Source organism: Sus scrofa, chromosome 12 (genome assembly GCF_000003025.6).
Source record: "Sus scrofa isolate TJ Tabasco breed Duroc chromosome 12, Sscrofa11.1, whole genome shotgun sequence".
NCBI classification, from domain to species: domain Eukaryota; kingdom Metazoa; phylum Chordata; class Mammalia; order Artiodactyla; family Suidae; genus Sus; species Sus scrofa.
Window position 1 is genome coordinate 8,762,741 of NC_010454.4, and position 21,034 is coordinate 8,783,774.

At 41.2% G+C, this 21,034-nt stretch overlaps 1 long non-coding RNA gene across 6 annotated transcripts in view; it reads left to right on the forward strand.

Annotated features, from left to right (window-relative positions):
- The window catches only part of LOC102165790, a 56,193-nt gene that overhangs the window by 26,597 nt on the left and 8,562 nt on the right, over positions 1-21,034 (forward strand). For all 6 annotated transcript variants that reach the window (XR_001299792.2, XR_002337045.1, XR_001299790.2 and 3 more), the window contains exon 3: positions 20,595-20,706. This is a non-coding gene — a long non-coding RNA (uncharacterized LOC102165790). The remainder of the gene's footprint in view (positions 1-20,594; positions 20,707-21,034) is intronic.

The window sequence follows — 21,034 nt, forward strand, 5'->3', positions numbered from 1 at the left end:
CAAAGCCCACGGCTAGTCTTTTTTGGTTTCAGCTTTCAGATGTGAGCTATGGGGTTTGACCAGCCTGGAGGAACCTGACCTGTGAGATCTCATCCAGATGCTCTGAGTGTTGTGCGTAGCACCGAGTCAGGTAGTAGTAGATTTTTAAAAAGATGATGAAATGTTTGAAGATGAACTGCAATGAAGTGTCAGATTGTATTTATCCATTTTTTTATTTCAGGATGTTTTAATATTAGAAAAATGAACATGAACAGATTACAGGAGAAGAGCCCATAGATCATTTTGAAGGATGACAAAAACCATTTAGTAAATTTCACCTCACTTTCATGATGGAGGAATTATGTCTTTGTGTGTGTGTGTGTGTGTGTGCGCGCGCACTCCCAATGATGTTTATTTATTTTTTTACAGTCTTTTTAATGTTCTTTTCCATTATGGTTTATCAGAGGGTATTGAATATAGTTCCCTGTGCCATAGAGTAGGACCTTGTTGTTTATCCATTCTATGTATAATAGTTTGCACCTGCTAACCCCAACCTCCCACTCCACCCCTTCTCCACCCCCTCTCCTTGGCAACCACAAGTCTTTTCTCTATGTTTGTGAATCCGTTTCTGTTTCGTAGATAGGTTGATTTATGCCATATTTTAGATTCCACGTATAAGTGATATCATATGGTGTTTGTCTTATTTTTCTGACTTACTTCACTTAGTACGATAATCTGTAGGTGCATCTGTGTTGTTGCAAATGGCATTATTTCATTACTTTCTGTGCCTGAGTCATATTCCATTGTATGTATGCACCACATCTTTTAAAAAATTTTATAATTTTAATTTTTAAACATGTTATTGGAATATAGTTGACTTACAATGTATTAGTTTCAGGTGTACAGCAGAGCGATTCGGTTATACATATATTCATTATATTTCCCATAGAAGTTATTACAAACTATTGAGTAGATTTCCCTGTACTATACAGTAGGTCCTTGTTAATTATCACTTTTATACCGTAGTATGTATGTGTTATTCCCTCCTTCTTAATTCATCCCTCCCCCTACGGTGTCCCCTAAGTTTGATTTTGAAATCTGTGAGTTTGTTTCTATTTGTTTGTTTGTTTATTTGTTTTTTTAAGGCCATTTTTGTGGCATATGGAAGTGCCCAGGCAAGTGGTCAAATTTAGGGCCAGACCTGCAGCATATGGAAGTTCCCAGGCTAGGGGTTGAATCAGAGCTGCACCTGCCAGCCTACACCACAGCCACAGCAACACAGCATCCAAGCCATGTCTGTGACCTACACCACAGCTCACGCAATGCTGGATCCTTAACCCACTGAGCAAGGCCAGGGTGGAACTCACATCCTCATGGATATTAGTTGAGTTCCTTACTGCTGGGCCACAGCAGGAACTCCATGTTTCTGTTTTGTAAATAAGTTCGTTTGTATCATTTTTTAGAGTTCACATATAAGTGATATCATATGATATTTGTCTTTGTCTGACTTACTTCCCTTAGTATGATACTCTCTAGTTTCATCCATGTTGCTGCAAATGTCTTTTTTTATGACTGAGTAGTATTCCGGTGTATATAGGTACCACATCTTCTTTATCCATTCATCTGTTGATGGACATTTAGGTGTTTTCCAAGTCTTGGCTATTGTGAGTAGAACTGCTATGAACATAGGGTGCATGTTATCTTTTGAATTATAGTTTTGTCTGGATATATGTTCAGATTTTATTTTTTAAATTTATTTTTAAAATGGAAGTGTAGTTGATGTATAACATTATATGAGTTATAAGTGTACAGTACAGTGATTCACACCTTTTTTTTTTTTTTTTTGTCTTTTTAGGGCTTCACCCAAGGCATATGGAAGTTCCCAGGTTAGGGGTCCAATTGGAACTACAGCTGCCAGGAATGTGGTATCCAAGCCATGTCTGTGACCTACACCACAGCTCATGGCAGCATTGAATCCTTAACTCACTGAGTGAGGCCAGAGATTGAACCCACATCCTCATGGATACTAGTTGGGTTTGTAACCCACTGAGCCATAGTGGGAACTCCTGATTCATAACTTTTAAAAGTTATGTTCCATTTATAGTTATTATTATATAGCACCGATCAAATATTTTGTAATAACTGTAAATGAAGTATCAGGTTTTAAAGATTACTTTGGTAAATTCTTTTAGGAGATGGAGTAGAATGAAAAGGAATATTCTGTATACTCTATATTACTCTGAGTAAAAGTGCTCAAAATATTTCTTTTGATGGTTTGCTGCCTTCGATGTTAGGTTTTTGTCCATGACCTTGGACAAGTTATTTAATCTCTTTGATACTTATTTTTCTCATCTATAAAATGGGTGTAATAATACCATAACTAAAGGGTTCAAATAAGAAGGAAATTGGAGTTCCCACGGGGCACGTAGGGTTAAGGATCTGATGTTGGTCTCTGCAGTGGTGTGGGTTCAATCCCTGGCCCGGTGCTGTGGGTTAAGGACCTGGCATTGCTGCAGCTGTGTTATAGGTCTCAGTTACAGCTCAGATCGAATCTTTGAACTGGGAACTTCCATATGCTGCAGATGAGGTCCAAAAGATAAAAGTAAAAAAAAAAAATTTTAAGTAATTGAGAAGGAAATGAGAAAGCCATTTAAAGAATAGATATCAATCTCCACCCTTCTGTACCCCCCAGTTCCCTTCATCCATGTCTTCCTTCCAGAAAGACAAATACTTGTTTATTTTTTTATTTTTTTTTTTTTTTTTGTCTTTTCCAGGGCCGCACCCATGGCATATGGAGGTTCCCAGGCTAGGGGTCTAATCTGAGCTGTAGCCTGTGCCACAGCCACAGCCACAGCAACACGGGATCCAAGCTGCATCTTCGACCTACACCACAGCTCATGGCAACGCCAGATCCTTAACCCACTGAGCGAGGCCAGGGATCCAACCTGAAATCTCATGGTTTCTAGTCAGATTCGTTAACCACTGAGCCACGACGGGAACTCCGAGAAAGACAAATACTTGTAATGGGTAGGTTCTAGGCAACTTTATCTTAAGTTGTGTGTTCCGTCCTTGGAATCAGCTTTCTTCCTGTTATTCCTATTTATTTCTGTATCCTGGCTTGAGGAGTTGGATTATAACAACTGTGCCTGGGCAGACAGCTCTTATTATTAGATGGACCAAGGCCAAAACTCATGTAACCTGGGCTGAGTCCCCTACCTGTTTTCATCAGCCATGCTGTCTTAACGAACATACTAACAACTCTTTCTTTGAAAGTGTTGTCACAACTGATTCCAGATAGTGCTAAAATAACCTGCTTTTTCTCTGGGCCTACTAAAAAAAAAAAAAAAAAAAAAAAAAAAAAATTAAGTGAAAATTTTGAGTTATTCAGAAGCTAGGAGGAAGACACAGCTCCCCGGAAGGACAAGGCATAAGGAATGGTCTTGGGCTGCTTTGCAAAATGATGAAAGGAAACTGGCCATCTGTCTGTCATGTCTGGGGAAGTAGTAACACTCCTAAAGTCAATGCTTTGTGTATATAGTTCACATAGAAATGGTGAGGTGGGAGTTCCCGTCGTGGCTCAGCAGAAACAAGTCTGACTGGCATCCTTGAGGTTGCAGGATGCAGGTTCGATCCCTGGCCTTGTTCAGTGGGTTAAGAATCCAGCGTTGCTGTGAGCTGTGGTGTAGGTCACAGATGAGGCTCAGATCTGGCGTTGCTGTGGCTGTGGCTGGCAGCTATAGCTCTGATTTCACCCCTAGCCCAGGAACTTCCATGTACCACAGGTGCTGACCTCAAAAGACAAAAGAAAAAAAAATAGAGAGGCAAACTGGGTGCATACTCTGCACTATGTATTACTTCTGGAAATTTCTTTGGTATCTTTGATCAAATAGAGTTGTTATTTTTCTTCTTCCCTCCTGGCATTGGAGGCCCGTGATAACTTTGCTAGGCAGTATAAGTACATATGCTTTGGAAAAAGTTTTTGTGTCAGAGAGAAATAAGTTGGATTCTGAAGTTTAGCATTTATCAACAATACCTCAGCCTCATTAAGCCTAAATTTCCTCATGGCTGAATTTTTCCTGTGTGTTTCTATTGAGAGTTAATGAGATAATATAAATAGCATACAGTATGCTAGTACCTAGGAGTTCAAAATCACGACTCATCTTTCAGTTTTTCAGAATATGGCACTTTTGTTTTGGGCATGTATCTCCTCTTTATCATTCCCTGCAAGTATCACATTCTTTTTTTTACTCGTAGCTTTACTCAAGGTGACCACTTACCTGATCTAATTTTTCTTACCCAGGTCAGTGTCTTCCCTCCATATTCATCGCTTCATTTACGATCTGTTTCAACGTGTAACTCCTCCAAAACGCTCTCCCTGACCAACTGCGTATTAGGACCCATCATGTACTCATAGTTCTATTCGTGCTTAAGTATATTGTATGAATGATAGGCTAACATCATTGCTTTCTTTCTACTTATAATTATTTGACACACACACACCGATTTTGTCTTTCCTGCTAGACAATAAGGATTTTAAAGACAGGGGTTATGTTCAAATGTTATATTAATCAAAGGAATAATAGGACTAGAACCATACTGGTCACATAATAAGCAACTTTATAATGCCTGTTGAAGTTAATTGACTTGGTTTTATGCTTAAAATGACTGAAATTACCTGTCGGTCTTGTCCTTCTATTGCTTGGTTCATAACTAGCTTTGTTGCTTATTTTAGATTATTTTAGCTGAGAATGGAGAATCTTGATTAAAAATTGTCACTGTTATACCTTAAGGCCAGCAAAGCAATGATTTTTCAGATATCAGACTTTTTTTTTTTTTTAGCAGTCTTCAACCTCATTTATTTTATTTTGTTTTGTTTTGTTTTATTTTTTTAGCACAGGGAACTATATCCAGTCTCTTGGGATAGACTATAATGGAAGACAATATGAGAAAAAGATGTATGTATATGTATGACTGGGTCATTATGCTGTACAGCAGAAATTGACTCAACACTGTAAATCAACTCTACTCAAATATCAGACTTATTTTTGAATTAGAGTTTGTCTTCTTGAAGCTGAAAGAGATGCACGTGGGATCTACCAGCTCTTTGCCCACTGATTTGCAAAAGAATGAAATGGCTTTAGGATTGAACACCTGTGCTGTAGTCTTGCCTAGTTACCTGTGGGTTATGATGCAAAGTGGAGGATGCTAACTTTGTGGAATATCCCCACGTGAACAAAATATTTTGGAAATGATAACACACTTAGATTTCAGTTCACACGGTCATTCAGTCCTTTTCCCTCCACGTATTATTCCCCAGTTCCCCTCATCATCTTTGCTTTTCTGCAATCTGGAATCAGTCATCACCTTAGAAATGGAAAGAAAGAGAAACTTGTATCAGGATCTCCTTGGGCTCAGGAAAAAGGAAGTGATGACACAACCTTCTTAATAAGAAAGATCGCTAAAGTCCTGTGTCCTGTAATAAAATGTCCCATAATGCAGAAATGCAGCTTTGATTAATCCTTCTGCTCAGGGATGGTCTTCAGGGGTTTGGGTTCCTTCTAACTGCTTTATCATCCTTATCATATTATCTTTGTTGCTTTGGAAAGGTGGCTGTGGCAGTATCACAGGTCATAGACAGACACATCACCTTGCTGCAGAAAGGGCCTTTGCAAAATGGCTCTTTCATGACAAAGAAACCTTTTCCTTGAAACCTTTCCCTTTTCAGACTTGTCTTACATCTCCTTGGTAAGAATTAGGTCACGTGTCCTGTTTCAAACTGACCACTTTCAAGGAGAAAAACGATTAATCAGTATTCATTCCCTTTAAGCCACCTGTTGGAGGAATAAATAGTTGAGCAAAATAAGGGCAGGCTGGTATGGAAGGAGTGGATGGGTGGTTACGTGGTATGGCAATCCGTAAAGGACTGTGTCTGTCCTACAAATCGCTGTACTGCATAAGGAACTCATAGAATGTTTTCATTGAGATAAGGTATGAACAGTTCAACTGAAAGATGACAGAGGCTTATTGGCATCTTAAAGTTCATTAATGGACTCTTTCTGAAATACTCAAGATCCCACATTCAAACGAGTGCACCCAAATTCCATATTATTTGATCTCCTCTGTCTCCCTCATAAGGCTATGACTTTGGCTCCCTAGGTCATGTTATAGGAGATGACACTGAATTCTTGCCATCTGGTCATTGCCAAAGCCTCTCGTGGTGAATCGATCAGGTTTTTGCTGGATACCTGCACTAAAACAAACGACAGTAGCAATACTGTGTAAGATCTGCTTTAAGACTTGAGTTTGATTTAATGCCAAATACTCCAAAAAAAAAAAAAAAAAAAACCCAAAAAACACGCAACCCTAGAATTAGGGGAAATGAAGATAATCAGAAGTTTAGACCTCATATTGAGTTGTTTTTATTGGCTGGCATAATACATGGATTATTTTCCTCTTCATGGAACAAAACATGATACCACATTTCTTTACAATTAAATTAAGGCTAAAGAACAACAAAGGCATTATGGTTCAGATGATGCTTTGGAAAGATATTGTCTGTGCTCCACTTAAATAGAAGGTAGAAAGCCTTTACTTTGTTGCTTTATGAAATGCCAGGTTTTCAGGGCAAATCCTATTAAGGGGTTTTAGTTCCTGCCTGATATTTTGCTTTCTCCTCTGCCAGCTGCCACTGCATGGAGATGCCTTGGGATTGTTCAGATTGTGGTTGGACTTGATTTAGAAATTAAAACTACCAACTTGGGGAAATATGTTCCACTCATTCATTCTTTTACCTATTTATCTATCAAATAGCTTATCATATGTATAATAAGTTTATTATGATTGCCTGCTTACTCGTTATTTCCTTGCACCAGTCTGTAAATGTCTGGTGAAACTGGTTTCTGGGTATGGCTTCAGTGCATGATGTATTTTTACTGAGTGATCAGTAAAGATTTATTCAGTATTTGAACTCTCAGTGAGATTTCAGTCTAACAGAGAAGGTAAGACATGTAAATTTTAAAAAAGAATATGTTCGGTGGGGCTACTGCAGGAGATTGTTTTTGGAATTTTGAACACAGAGCAAGATCCTAAGTAGTATGCTCGTTTATGTTTGGGGGTGGGTGGGGGATCTGTCTAACATCTCTCTGTCCATCTACCCATCTAGTTGCTTAAGTAACACACTTTAGTTCTCTATTCATAAGCCATGAACAAACCAAGCAAAGCAATTGTTAAAAAAATGTTTACAGATATAAATGTTGAATATCTTTATTTGGTATTTACTCAAAATGTTTTTTTTTTTTTTTTTATTTTTGTCTTTTTGCCATTTCTTGGGCCGCTTCCGCAGCATATGGAGATTCCCAGGCTAGGGGTCGAATCGGAGCTATAGCCGCCGGCCTACACCAGAGCCACAGCAACGCAGGATCCGAGCCGCATCTGCAACCTACACCACAGCTCACGGCAACGCCAGATCGTTAACCCACTGAGCAAGGGCAGGGACTGAACCCACAACTTCATGGTTCCTAGTCGGAACCACTAGGAACCATGCGCCATTAACCACTGCGCCACGACGGGAACTCCTCAAAATGATGTTTTTTATTTAAAATGTAGGAAATCTACGTGAGTTTCTTTTCTTTCTTGTTTTTTCTTTTTGTCTTTTTAGGGCCACACCCACGGCATGTGGATGTTCACAGGCTAAGGGTCGAATTGTAGCCATAGCTGCCGGCTTACACCACAGCCACAGCAATGCTAGACCTGAGCCGTGTCTGCGACCTACACCACAGCTCGTGGCAACGCTGGATCCTTAACCCATTGAGTGAGGCCTGGGATCGAACCTGCGTCCTCATGGATGCTTGTCAGATTCGTTTTTGCTGAGCCATAATGGGCACTCCTACAGGAGTTTCTTATAGATAGCAAATAATTGGGTCCTGCTTTTCTGTCCAGTTTAACAAAACATCTAGTTTGAATCTTGAGTCCACTCACATTTTATGTTATCATTGATTTAGTTACATATATGTCCGCCATCTTGCTATTGGCTTCCTATTTGTTTCGTACGTTGTTTCTTTCTGTTTTCGTTTCCCTTATTTTGGAGGGGAGCAAGGCAGTAATTGAGTATTTTTTACCCTCCATTTCATTTTTTCTGTTGGTTTTTTACTGTTAGAATTATTGTTGTGCCACCTCATTTATGGTGCATTACAAATATAAAAACTACGGTAGAGTTCTCCGGAAATACCAAGTCCCAAGCCTCACTCCAGTAGGCCTCATCGAGCCTCTCAGACGCTACTTCTTTTTTTTCTTACCAATTGAAGGTTTGTGGCACCCCTGTGTCAAATAGACAGTTGGTGGTATTTTTCCAATAGCATCTGTTCACTTCGTGTCTCTGTGTCACATTTTGGTAAATCTTACAAGATTTTAAAGTTTTTCATTATTATTATAGTTGCCATGGTGATCTGTGATCAGTGATAGTTGATGTTGGTATGCAAAAAGGTAATGATTTGTTGAAGGCTCAGATGATAGTTAGCATTTTTTAAACCAATGAAGTTTTTTGGTTTTGTTTTATTTTTTTGCTTTTTTAGGGCCGCACCTGTGGCGTATGTAAGTTCCCAGGCTAAGGGTTGAATTGGAGCTGCAGCTCCTGGCTTACACCACAGCCACAGCAACGTGAGATCCAAGCTGCCTCGGCAACCTACACCACAGTTCACAGCAATGCTGTATCCTTAACCCACTGAGCAAGGCCAAGGATCGAACCAGCATCCTTACGGATACTAGCTGAGTTCATTACTGCTGAATCACAGTGGGAACTCCCCCAATAAAGTATTTTTAATTAAGTTATGTACATTGACTTTTCAGACTAAATGCCATTGTATACTTCATGGACTACAGGATAGAGAAAACATGACTTTTACATGTACTCAGAAAGCCAAAAAATCCTGGAACTCGATTTATTGTAATAGTCTCTTTCTTGTGGTGACTTGGAACTGAATCCATGATATCTCCAAGGTGTTCTCGTAGACAGACAGACAGACAGACGTAGAGAGGTTTATTATGCAGAATTGACGAACGTGATGATTCAGTCGGAGAAGTCCCATGATCTGCCATCTATCAGCTGGAGACCCAGGAAAGCCAGTGATTAATTCTAGCCTGAATCCAAAGGCCTGAGAACCAGGGAACCAAGGGTACAAATCTCTGTCCAAGGTCAGGAGAAGACCTTGCAGTTCAAAGAGCCAGGCAAGAATTAAAAGAGGAAATTCCCCCTTCCTTTGTTTACAGCAACCCTCATCCTTTGTCACATTATCTTTACACATATGATAAACCCTAGGTTAGATATTAGTTTGTTTAAAAAATTACTTGTATTTTAAACTTGGAGAGAAATATCTGATGATACATTACTGACCCAGATATTGACCCTTTTTGGTGTATTTCTTTCCCGTAGATACAAGTTTCTACTTGTATCATTTCACTTTTGGTCTGAGGAAATTCCTTAGTATTTCTCATAATGCTCTCTTAAGAGTGTCCTGTTTAGAGTTCCCGCTGTGGTGCAGTGGGTTAAAAATCTGACTGCAATGGCTCAGATCCCTGTGGAGGAGCAGGTTCAATCCCCAGCCGGGGGCAGTGGGTTAAAGGATCCAGTGTTGCCACAGCTACGGTGTAGGTCATAGCTATGGCTGGGGTGCCCAGGAACTTCCATGTCGTGTAGGTACAGCCACTAAAAAATATATATATATCCTATTTAACCTTCATATTTTTTTTTTTTTAGGGCTGTACCCATAGCATATGGAAGTTCCCAGGCTAGGGGTCAAATCGGAGCTTCAGCCACCGGCCTATGCCACAGCCACAAAAACGCCAGATCTGAGCTGTGTTTGTGACCTACACTGCAGCAATGCCAGATCCTTAACCTACTGAGCGGGGCCAGAGATCGAACCCAGGTTCTTATGGATAGTAGTTGGGTTTGTTACCGCTGAGCCACAACAGGAAATTTAGAATATTTTCCCTGGATAGAGAATTATGGGATGATCTTTTTTATTTCTTTCATCACTTTTTTTTTTTTTTTTGGTCTTTTGTCTTTTTAGGGCCACACCTGTGGCATATGGAGGTTCCTAGGGGTCTCATCACAGCTGTAGCTGCCAGCCTACACCATAGCCACAGCAATGCCAGATCTGAGCTGTGTCTGGATCTACACCATAGCTCACGGCAGTGCCGGATCCTTAACCCACTGAGCGTGAGCAAGGCCAGGGACTGAACCTGCATCCTCATGGTTACTAGTTGGATTCGTTTCCACTGCGCCACAGTGGGAACTCCTCTTTCATCACTTTCAAGATGTCATTCCACTGTCTTCTGACCTCCATTGTTCCGATGAGCAGTTAGCAAATATTTGTTCTGATGTTTATCTTCCCATATTGTGTTTTTAGGATTTTCTCTTTATCTTCGGTTTTCAGCAGTTTGACTCTGCTGTGTCTGGTTATGATTTGCTTTGTATTTATCCTGCTTGGATTTGCTCATCTTCTTGGATATATAGATTAATGTTTCTCATTAAATTGGGGAAATATTCAACCGTTTTTCCTTTTAAGGTGGTTTTTTTTTTTTTTCCTCCCTTCATATGCTTATCTTCTTCTTCTGGTATAATACTTATACATATGTTAAATTCCTTGATGTTTTCCCACAAACCACTGAGGGTCTGTTTATCTCAGTCTTTTAGTTTTTTCTTTCTTCTTCAGTTTGGTGTATTATTTATCTGTATTCAAATTCATTCTTTCTTTGGCTGATTTTAATCAGCTGTTATGTTTATCCACTTTTTAAAAATTATTTTAAAAATTCATAATTCTTTTTCTTATGGCTGGCACCCTAGATCTCTTTGCTCATTAAGACTATATTTTCCTTTAAGTTCTGTTTGAGAGTCCTTGTCTGCTGTTTCCAACATCTGGGTCAACTTGGGATCTATTTCTGATGTCTTCTTTTTTATTTATTTATTTTTTTTCATGACTATGGGTCACATTTTCCTGCTTTACATGCTTAGTATTTTTCTTAATCATCTGATGACTCTTATAGGTAATACATTATAAAGAGTCTAGATTATATTGTCCTCTTTTAAAGCATGTTAGGTTACATCCTGACAGGCAAATAACATACTAGATGCTCTCCTTGAGTCTGTTGGAGCTTGGTTTTAGGCTTTGGTAGGGCAGTCTAGAATAGTCTTTACTCTGCAGCAGGGTTTGGCAGGGTTTTCTTAAACAACCTGATGATACATATTTTAGGTATATGACTTACTTGGTCTCCATTGTAATTATTCAACTCTGCCATTGTAGCATGGAAGTAGCCATAAAACCATGTAAGTAAATAAGCATGACTATATTTCACTAAAAGTTTATTTATAAAACTATATGGTCCATCCACGGGCCATAGTTGTTCCCTGCTCTGGACCATGGACCTTATTCCTAAGCAGGGGACTCACTGATGTCCACTTGCCTGCCTGACATGTCAGTAGTATCCCTCTATTCTGGGTGAGATAATAATCCAGTGTCTCCAAGTACTGTGTGACCTCCAGAGACACCATTCTCAACCCTCAAGCAGCTCTCTCTACCCGGAACCTCATCATGCACATCTGCAGCTTGGCCTTGGTTAAGGTCTTGCAGAGAACCCTACACAGACTGCTCACACCACTCCTCACTCTCCCATGTGCTTCAACTCTTTCTAGTACTCTGCCCTGAAATTGCCCCCTGTGTGAGCATTCCTAAACGTTGATCTCTGCTTCTTCAGTTCAGCAGGACTGCCATGCACTTTGGGTTCTACCTCCCTACGCTAGGGCTGGGAAATTTTCCCCAACAGAGGGCCCAGGTGAACATGAGGCTTACCTCATGTGATTCCTTTATCTCAGGAATCTCAGTCCGAGGCCACCTATCCTCCAGTGCCTGAAAATGTGTACCTTATATACTTTGGCCAATTTTATCACTGTTTACAGAGAAGAGCTACTCCAACAGCAGTTACTCCATCAGGGCTTGAAGCAGGAGTCTCTTCTCGTTGTTTAAAAGCAGAAAGTTCATGGATGGCTACGTTCTATAAGAAACTAGAAAAATGAATCCCATGCAAATGGAATTTCAAATGGTTAAAGTGAGGAGGGCTCAGATCCAGTCAAGCTTGGGTGTGGCTCCCTTTATCATATTCTACAGTGATTACTGGAGCCCTCGCCACATTCCCAGCCTAAAACGGATGCTCTAAAGGGAGTTGTAATCATTTAAGCATTTGAATAATGGCTTCTAGTCAGAAGCCAATATGTCATCAAGAAATTCCAGAGAATTATAATTGATGAAAACTCACCACAAAAATTTACTCTCATAGATTTATTGACATCTCTCTACCTATTAATTCAACAGGGACAAAAAGTTCAAAGCATTGGGCCCTATGCTAGTTGCTAAGAATATGAATGTGAAGAAGACATAACCCCTCCTTGACCTCATGGCCAAAGAGAAGACAATAGATATGTAAAAAGACTATTATTATAGTGCAAAACGTCCTATAATGGAGGTATGATTGGATCAGGTGCACCTACATGTATTCAGACAACTTGGAAAATGCTTGAGCTAGGATTTTACTAGTTACGGTCCATTTGTCACACAGCAGGTCCAGGCATGTGTAATGGACATTTCCAGGTGGTGGAGGAAGGGTATGTGTGTTCTATGGTTGAAGTTAATAAGCATGAGGTGGTAGAAGAGACTGGTCTGGCAAATAGAATCCAGTTCATGAAATATCTTCCACGACTTAATGGGGAATTTTCCTTTTATTCTTAGGCAGTGAAGCCTTTGAAGAATTAAGAAGGACAGTGATAGGATCAAAATTAAGTTTTAGGAAGATCTAGGGGACAAATGGGAAAGGTTCAATTGGGTGGGTGTATGGGGGAATTGAACAGTAGCCCAGAGGCAGGGGGGAGGAATTAGGTCAGAGAAATATTTTAGAAGGTTATTTGTTTTCTTTTGGGGATTTTGATGTGATTAAGAAGGAGGGAAGTTTCTAGGCTGATGCTTTTTGGTTTGAGTAGTTGTGTGAAAGGCAGGGACGCTTGCAAGGAGGGGAGAAGTTGGGAGAAACAGGTCTGTGGGGCATGATGGCGCATTGTGTCATTCATTCATTTATTCAACAAATATGTAATGAATGCCTACTGTGTGAAATACTGTTCCAGGGAAATAGTGACCAAGGCAGGCAAAGTGCCTGCTCACCTGGGGGTGGGGGATAAAAAATTTAAAGTTTAGATATTGAGAGCCAGAATGCAGGATCCAGTGAGTGATAGAGAATGAAACTGAGGGAAAGAGGAGCCTTTGGGGTCTGAAAAGTCCTCTTGGGATCTGCCATTTGAGCTGAGCTATGTATGCCTATTAGACCTCAGATAGTCAAAGATCGGAGAAGCACCTAGAAAGAGCAAACTGCAAGTGAGAAACCCTCGTGGTTGAAATGCTGGGCAGTAAACTAACAGGAAGGCCCACATGCCCAGAGAATAATGAGAGGGAGATGAAAATGGACCATGTATTATTACATGATTGGAAAGAGTAGGGATTTGGATGGTTTTCAAACCGCAGACTTTCCCTTAATATACATGTCATGGGGCCCTCATTTCCCTTGTTGTGAAGCAGCTTTCATTTGGGGTCTAGAGATGTTAAGTTGGAGGTACTTGTCAGACACCTAAATGGAGATGTTTACCAGGTAGCCAGACATAGTCCTGGAATCCTGCAGAGATACAGTGACTAGGAAAGTAGATTTGAGAGTTGTTGGCCAACAGCATACAGTTGACAGTTGATGCTGAGGACATGGCTACATTTTCCTAGCAGGTGTACAGGCAGAGTCTCAAACTAGCAGCCCTGCACTTAGGCTGTGAAGACAGGCATTTTTAAATTGTTGAAAGGCAATACAAGGAAGTCCTGTCATGGCTCACTGGGTTAAGAACATGACCTAGTGCCCTTGAAGATGCAGGTTCTATCCCTGGCCTCTCTCAGTGAGTTAAGGATCTGGCACTGCCCCAAGCTATGGAGTAGGTCACAGATGCAGGTCAGATCCTGCATTGCTTGGCTGTGGTGTAGGCTGGCAGCTGCAGCTCCAATTTGACCCCTAGCCTGGGAACTTCCATATGCAGCAGGTATGGCTGTTAAAAAAAAAAAAAAAAAAAAAGGCAATGCAAGATGGAAATAGTCTTAGTTGCAACATAAGCGACCAGATGCCTCTCCTTACACTTGGCTTGCTCCATGCATTTTGCAGAAGTACATATTGTTTGTGGGCATTCTATTTTGGTGAAAAAGAAGTGGGTTAAAAATGGAATCTTGTAGAATACAGCATTTTTAGATTGACCAATCTGTGTGTGATAATCAGGTGTAAAAAGTAAGCAATCAATACATTCTACCTTCTGTTTTACTCATTACCTTACTAAATAATTAACATTTTACCCTACCATCTCACCCCATCAAATGTAGTATCACTTGGGTAAGCAAAGAAGCTGTTTGTGCTAGGAAGCTGTAGGCTGTGGTCTTACACCTGTTGAACACCTCAGCAGAGTATTAGTTCTTAACTCTTGTGGGCTGAGAGCTCAGGATGGGTTCCAAGTATCTCTGTTGTCTTTTAAGCTTTTAGCCAAATTGGTTAACTTCTGTAAAGTCTTCTTCTGTTTATCTTCCCCGTATCATTCTTCTGGAGTACTGATTATCTGTTTGTATCACTATATGAATCTCCTTCATGTAAAAATTATCAGAATCCCTCCAAATTGGATAATTTGGCTTTTGAAATTATAAAAAAAATTGCAGATTATTTTTTAAAAGTTCTGTTTAATATTATCTTTTTTTTTTTCTTTTTGGTCTTTCTACCAATGTAGTGATGATTTACTCTAAACTAAATAGTTAAAGCCAATCTGTGAGTCCACTTACTTGGAAGGATCTGGAAGGCAATCTGGTTTCTCCATCAATCCTCTGATTTCTTTCTGCAACTCATTCCGTTTAAGAAACATGCTTCTCATCCATTAAATTGATGTAGCACACCAAATTAAATCAAGCTTTCCTGTCTTAAAACCTGCCTAAAATTCTGTGATGGTGATATTTTTGGTTTCCACGTATTTTCTTGAAGACTGACCTGTCAAGTAAAAGTCAATAGAAAAGGTAGGATGTCACTAAATAAACACCCTTAATAAAGGAGGACGTATATTAAAAGTGACTGCTTCAAACAGGGTTATGGACTAGAGAGATGGATTCCTTAGTTTTAAAATAAGAAGTGAGAGAAGTCATGGAGGCGTCTTGCCATTGGGGGTGGCACATTCTGGCCGATGGCAGAGAGCATTTCTAGAGTCCCTTCGTTGACATCCACAGCATCTTTCCGGAAGAAGTGACGAAGAAAGCAGTCTAGGAAATCCTGAGCTTTCCACTGGGAGCTCTGCGGTAATTGGTCCTGGCCTTTAGGCAAATTCCAGTGGTATCTCAGGGTCCCCAAGTCTGAGAACAGGATTCCTGTATGGACTCTTAACCGCCTTCAGCTGTGACACACCCTTGGCAGATGTTCTCAGTGGTTGTCAGTTGCGATTTCAGTGTGGAAATCAGTGATTTATAATCCCCAGAAAATTGGTGGTGGTGGTGGTGGTGAGAGAACTCTGATGGAACCATCCCCTGTGACTTTAACGATCTAGAGTGGACTTGGAGAGCGAGGAAGCTTGCCTTTTGCTTACGCTTTTTTTTTTTTTTTTTAAATGTTCCCTTTTAAAATTATAGCTTTTTGGAGGGAGAGGATAGAACACAGAGGCAATATTAAAGCATTATGGGAAAAATATACAGAGCACAATTTTTCTTTGAACGTAGTGGGTGATCAATGTTTGTTATTTGTGATACGGGGATTTTGTGTGTATGTGTGTGTGTCTTTTTAGGGCTGCACCCATGGCATATGGAAGTTCCCAGGCTAGGGGTTGAATTGGAGCTGTAGCTGCCAGCCTACACACAGCCACAGCAACACCAGATCCAAGCTGCGTCTCTAACTGTGTCCTATACCACAGCTCATGGCAACACCGGGTCCTTAACCCACTGAGTGAGGCTAGGGATCAAACCCTCATCCTCATGGATACTAGTCGGGGTCTTAAGCTGCTGAGCTACAATGGGAACTCCTGATATGGGGATTTGAATATGGATGAGAATTACCTCTACAAGTCAAAGATTGCTTGTCCTTCCCAAAACCTGCACATTCTCCAATAGATTCAGTGTAACTGAAAGTGTACATTCATGGAAAGGCCTTTTCTTGGCACAAGACATTGTATGTAATGGGGGGCTCCCCCTGTAAAACCAGCTGGCCACAAGTCCAGGAAGGAAGTACCACTGAACTCCTTACTGGCTCCTGGACAATAGAGGCAGCCAGTGGAAAGGCCGTATCGGATCAAAGGAAGCTGGTGACCTGGGATTTTTAAATGACTTCTCCGAGTCATAGAAGTCCATTTCAGGAGTTGAGCCCTAGATGAAGAGTATTTACAAGGAAGAATCGAATTGCTTTTATCTTTGAGACCTGCCGTTGGGAAGTCAGTGAGAAATGTCAAACAGCTACTTGCTAGTTTGTGACCTAAAAATACAGATGATCCTAATATCATTTAAATCCAGGGTTTTAGGCTTTCAGAGTTAGAAGAGAAAGTACAGCCCATAACGTGCTATTTATATCTTAGAGCTTCCAGGAGGCAATATGGGTGAGGTAAGAAAATGGGGATTTTGAAGAGAAACAAATAGATCTTCCTTGTTCCACTCTCCCAGGATTTCTGGACTTTCTTGAGAGGCTCATGGGGGACTGAGTCCATAAAGTAGGAACTAAGTTGAGCTACGTTATGTCCTTTTAGATGCTCCCAAATTAATGTAGTGTTAATCTGTGTTCTGCCAGTGGAGGAAGGAAAACAACTAAGAGAACGAGAGGGCTCAAGAAATACACAGGTATCCAATGTTATTTTAAAATTCTGCCCCTCAGTGTAATGTCCTGTTGGGACTAGGCTTGCAGGCTAGAGGGTTCCACAACTGCAGACTCCCTGGTCTTGGTGGATGGGATTTTCTGACTTGGCCCAGACTGCTGGCAGAAGTCATCATTTTCTCTCTACCTGGACAAAGGAGACAGGAGTAGAGGGACACCTATCTTCAAGAATCACAAAGTGTAGACAGATGGTAATAGAGGGAACAGGTCTTCATATTCGCCTCCAACACCAGAATTTATAGCCTCAGGATGATAGATAGTACCATTTACCCAGTTTTTGTGGAGAGTCTTAAAAAAATGTTGCTCCCTTGGAAGTAAGGTTGAATAGACTGCCTGGATTTCAACAGTTCCGTTTTTGGCTCAGCCACATTGAAAGACTGTAAACACTGGCGTTGCATACTACACACCACACACACACACCACACACACACACACCACACACACACACACACACACACACACACACACACACACACACACACACACACACACACACACACACACCCTTTCTGACACCAATACCCAATGCATCCATCCACGTCATACTTATATGTGTTTGGTTTCCCCCCAGCTCTGTCAGTGGGCTTTTGTCTTTGATCCTTGAGGTGAGTTGTCCTTGGATGTTTACTCACTAGAAAAAAAATCTCAGAACCAATGTTCAGTGAGAATAGGCTGGTACAGGGGAAGATGTTGACCATTCAACCTAGATGGAAATGGGAGGTGCGTGTGTTTCTCTGGAGGGATCAGTGTATGTTTAGAGAAACTGGTCTTTGTTTACATTGTCCCCATAAGAGAAGAAGTTTGGATTCTGAGCTTAACCAACCTCACTAGCCTCCAAGGACTACATAATTGTCTTGGAACACTGGTGACTCCACTGTGTGATTACATTCGGGACAAGCCTGAACAGCACCTCTTGAGAAGCTGGCTCTCCTGGGTGTGATGCTTGGGAAGAACCCTGCGGCCTCGGTGTGAGGCTTTCCCTAGATTTGTGTTGGGTCGTTGTGGCCCTTCGCTATTGTACCTGGCTTGTGGTGGTGTCACAGTTCATCCAAGAAGCCTACTTGGGCCAGGAAGATATTTGAGTGGGAGACCTTCAAGGAGTTGCTTGGAGAGAGGTGGTTTTATGGAAGGTGGACTGTTCTTGGAAGACAGATCCACCAGTCTACTGGGGGAGACAATGGAGAACACTAAATATATCCCCTTCATTCCTGCTACTGCACAGTCTTATTAATGAGAGTTTGGGTCATATGAGGCTTGGCCAAGAAGACACCCCATGGGTGGAGTGATACTTACCAACCACACCTCTGGTATGCTGAGGCACCCCAAGGAGAATGTGTGTGGAGAAGGCAGGCAGGGACACCACACCCGGAGTTGGCTTCCCTCCCTGCTGTGAGAAAATAAGAGCCTCTAGAAAGCAATCCTACTTTCCCAGAGGTCTGCCACTTCCATCTTGGGACAGTAATGAAGAGGAAGACGAATGGCATGTGGGAATGTTATTCTGGGGAATGAGAACCTTTATTCTCCTTAGAAATGTATCTTTAACAAAAACTCAAGGAGCTCAGATCTCATGAAACCTTGAACACACTGGCTTATGTGACTTGGGCAATAAAGTGTTGGTGGTTTTGATAGACATCCCATTAATTGCTCTATAAATGAGGTATGTTTCCAAAGGATTCTCTCTCTTTCCCCCTCTTCTCTCCCCTCCCCCTTTCTCTTTTCACATATAAATTGATGTAAGTTGACAGAACACTCGTTTTAATTTCTGTCTCTTGGAGAATCAAATAAAGCTAAGAGGTAACATTTGTGAGGCACTTGTTACATGCTATACACACACATTAGTTACCTCCTTTAAAACAGCACATTCACATTTAAATCTTTTTAATACGGCAAGTGCTATAATGTTCTCCATTTGCTAAATGAGGAAATGATAGATAACCCAGAGAGGTTCAGCTAGTTGCCCATGATCACTCAGTTAATCAGAGAATATATTTGTCAAAATAATCGAGATTATGCCGTGGTCATCAATAATCCTCAAAGCCCACCAGACAGCCCTCAAGTTTCATGGCTTAAAGCGACACATGTGTATTTATGTATACCACAGACCCATATAATTACTTGGAGACCCAGACTGAAGGCCATCGTCACCATCTTGCAATGTCATAACCAGGAGATGTGTCCATTGCTCTGACCGCCATGCCAGTGAAGAAGACTCTGAAAGAGCCTTTCACCAGCAGTTGTGTCCTGGGAATGACCCGCATCACTTCTGCCCACAGCCCCTTGGCCAAGCCTAGTCACGTGACCCTGCCTGGTGGCAAACTGGTGAGCTGGTACTCCTCCCCAGGCCGTGATGCGGAGGTGGACCAGGATGGCTGACTGATAGAAGTTACTAGGTCACAGGCAGACTTTGAGCTCTGCCCTTCAGAGGCATGACTTAAGGCTGGGTGAGAGGATCAGTGAGGCTGTGTGGTGCTTTGTTATTCACTCTCTCCCACTTGTCTCAACCTTCCCATGCCTATCACTGGATCCCACAGAGACACAGTGAAGATCTCCTCTTGGGTCCTTGGCCTCTCCCAAGCTCCTGTGCTGTTCCAGATCAATCCCCAATGTCCTGTGGCCCACGTCTAAGCTTGGGATTCATGTGATCATCACCCACACAGCTGGGAATCCCTGAGTCACAGGCTGAGTCGCTGCTTGCATCGTTGGTGCCTGGAAACAAGATTTGTAGGGCAGAGAGTATCTGCCTCCTACGGTTCTGGCAGGCTCCTGTGGCGCTGTGCATTCCTGCTGCGAAGTCTTGTGGAACTTATCTTTGACATCTCAGAGAAGCGTTTAACAAATGCCCCCTCCCCCCCATAGCTGACAGGGCGCAGGAGTCTGGATGTGGAGGTTTGCAGATACGAACATCCTGGCATGAATCTCCATCATGTTTCTGGATCTGGGGTTTGAGGAATGTGTTCATTAGCCTGCCCATTACAATTCGTTGATTTATGGATTCATTTACTTTTTCAACTTATCCTCCAGGTAAGATACAGTTTAACTCAGGCCAGAAATGAACAGCAGGAGAGGCTAAGAAGAGTCTAAATGTGGAAGCTGCTTGTAAACATTGCTTTTGGGTAGAACTCTCCTTCTAGAACAAGGAGGGAGAGAGAGGAGAGAATATTAACATCATACCTCCTGTAGGAGAAAAACAATCAACACAAAGAAAACAGAAGTGTATCCAGAAAAAAAAAAAAAAAGGAAAAACATACCTCTGAAAATTACCTTCTATGGGAGATAAAATGAAAAAGAAATTAAACCAACTCTTGGTTCCTCAGTCTTTTCATTTTAACCTATTCTCTCCTTCTGGTCTCCCTCCCTCCCTTTCTCTCTCTCTCTTTCTTTCTTTCCTTTTTTCTTTTTTTGCTTTTAGGGCTACACTTGTGGTATATGGAAGTTCCCAGGCTAGGGGTCTAGTCAGAGCTACAGCTGCCAGCCTGCATACCACAGTCACAGCAACAGAGGATCTGAACCACATCTGCAGCTTACACCACAGCCTCACAGCAACACCAGATCCCTGACCCACTGAGTGAGGCAAGGGATCAAACCTGCCTCCTCATGGATACTAGTGGGATTCATTTCCGCTGCACCACAATGGGAACTCCCTGTTTTTTTTTCTTTTTGTTTTATAGATTCCAAGTCATTTTTGCATCCTTCGAGTAAAACAAAGTCAATGAATGGAGACTATAAATAATATCAAAGAGAAATAGAACTTGTACATTAAAGGTGCCTGTCCTGCAGATGGTAAGTAGTAGACTTGACACAATAGAAAATAGGATCAGCAGTGTGGGACAAACTTAAGAAACTCCCACAATGAAGAGAAAAAGGTAAACAAGAGTGAGAAAAGCCAAAAAGGGAAATGACTAATATAGAGGAGATAGAACAAAGACCTGTTAAAGAATTACAGACACTTTTATAGAAGGAAATGAAAGAGCCAGTCACGAATGATGATTGATATAAAAATCACACATGAAAATGTTAGTAAATTGTGCTTCTAGAATATCAATTCTTAGCTAATAAATTTGTCAAAATTCTCAATTCAAAAAAGACCTTACATTTTTTATACTAATTA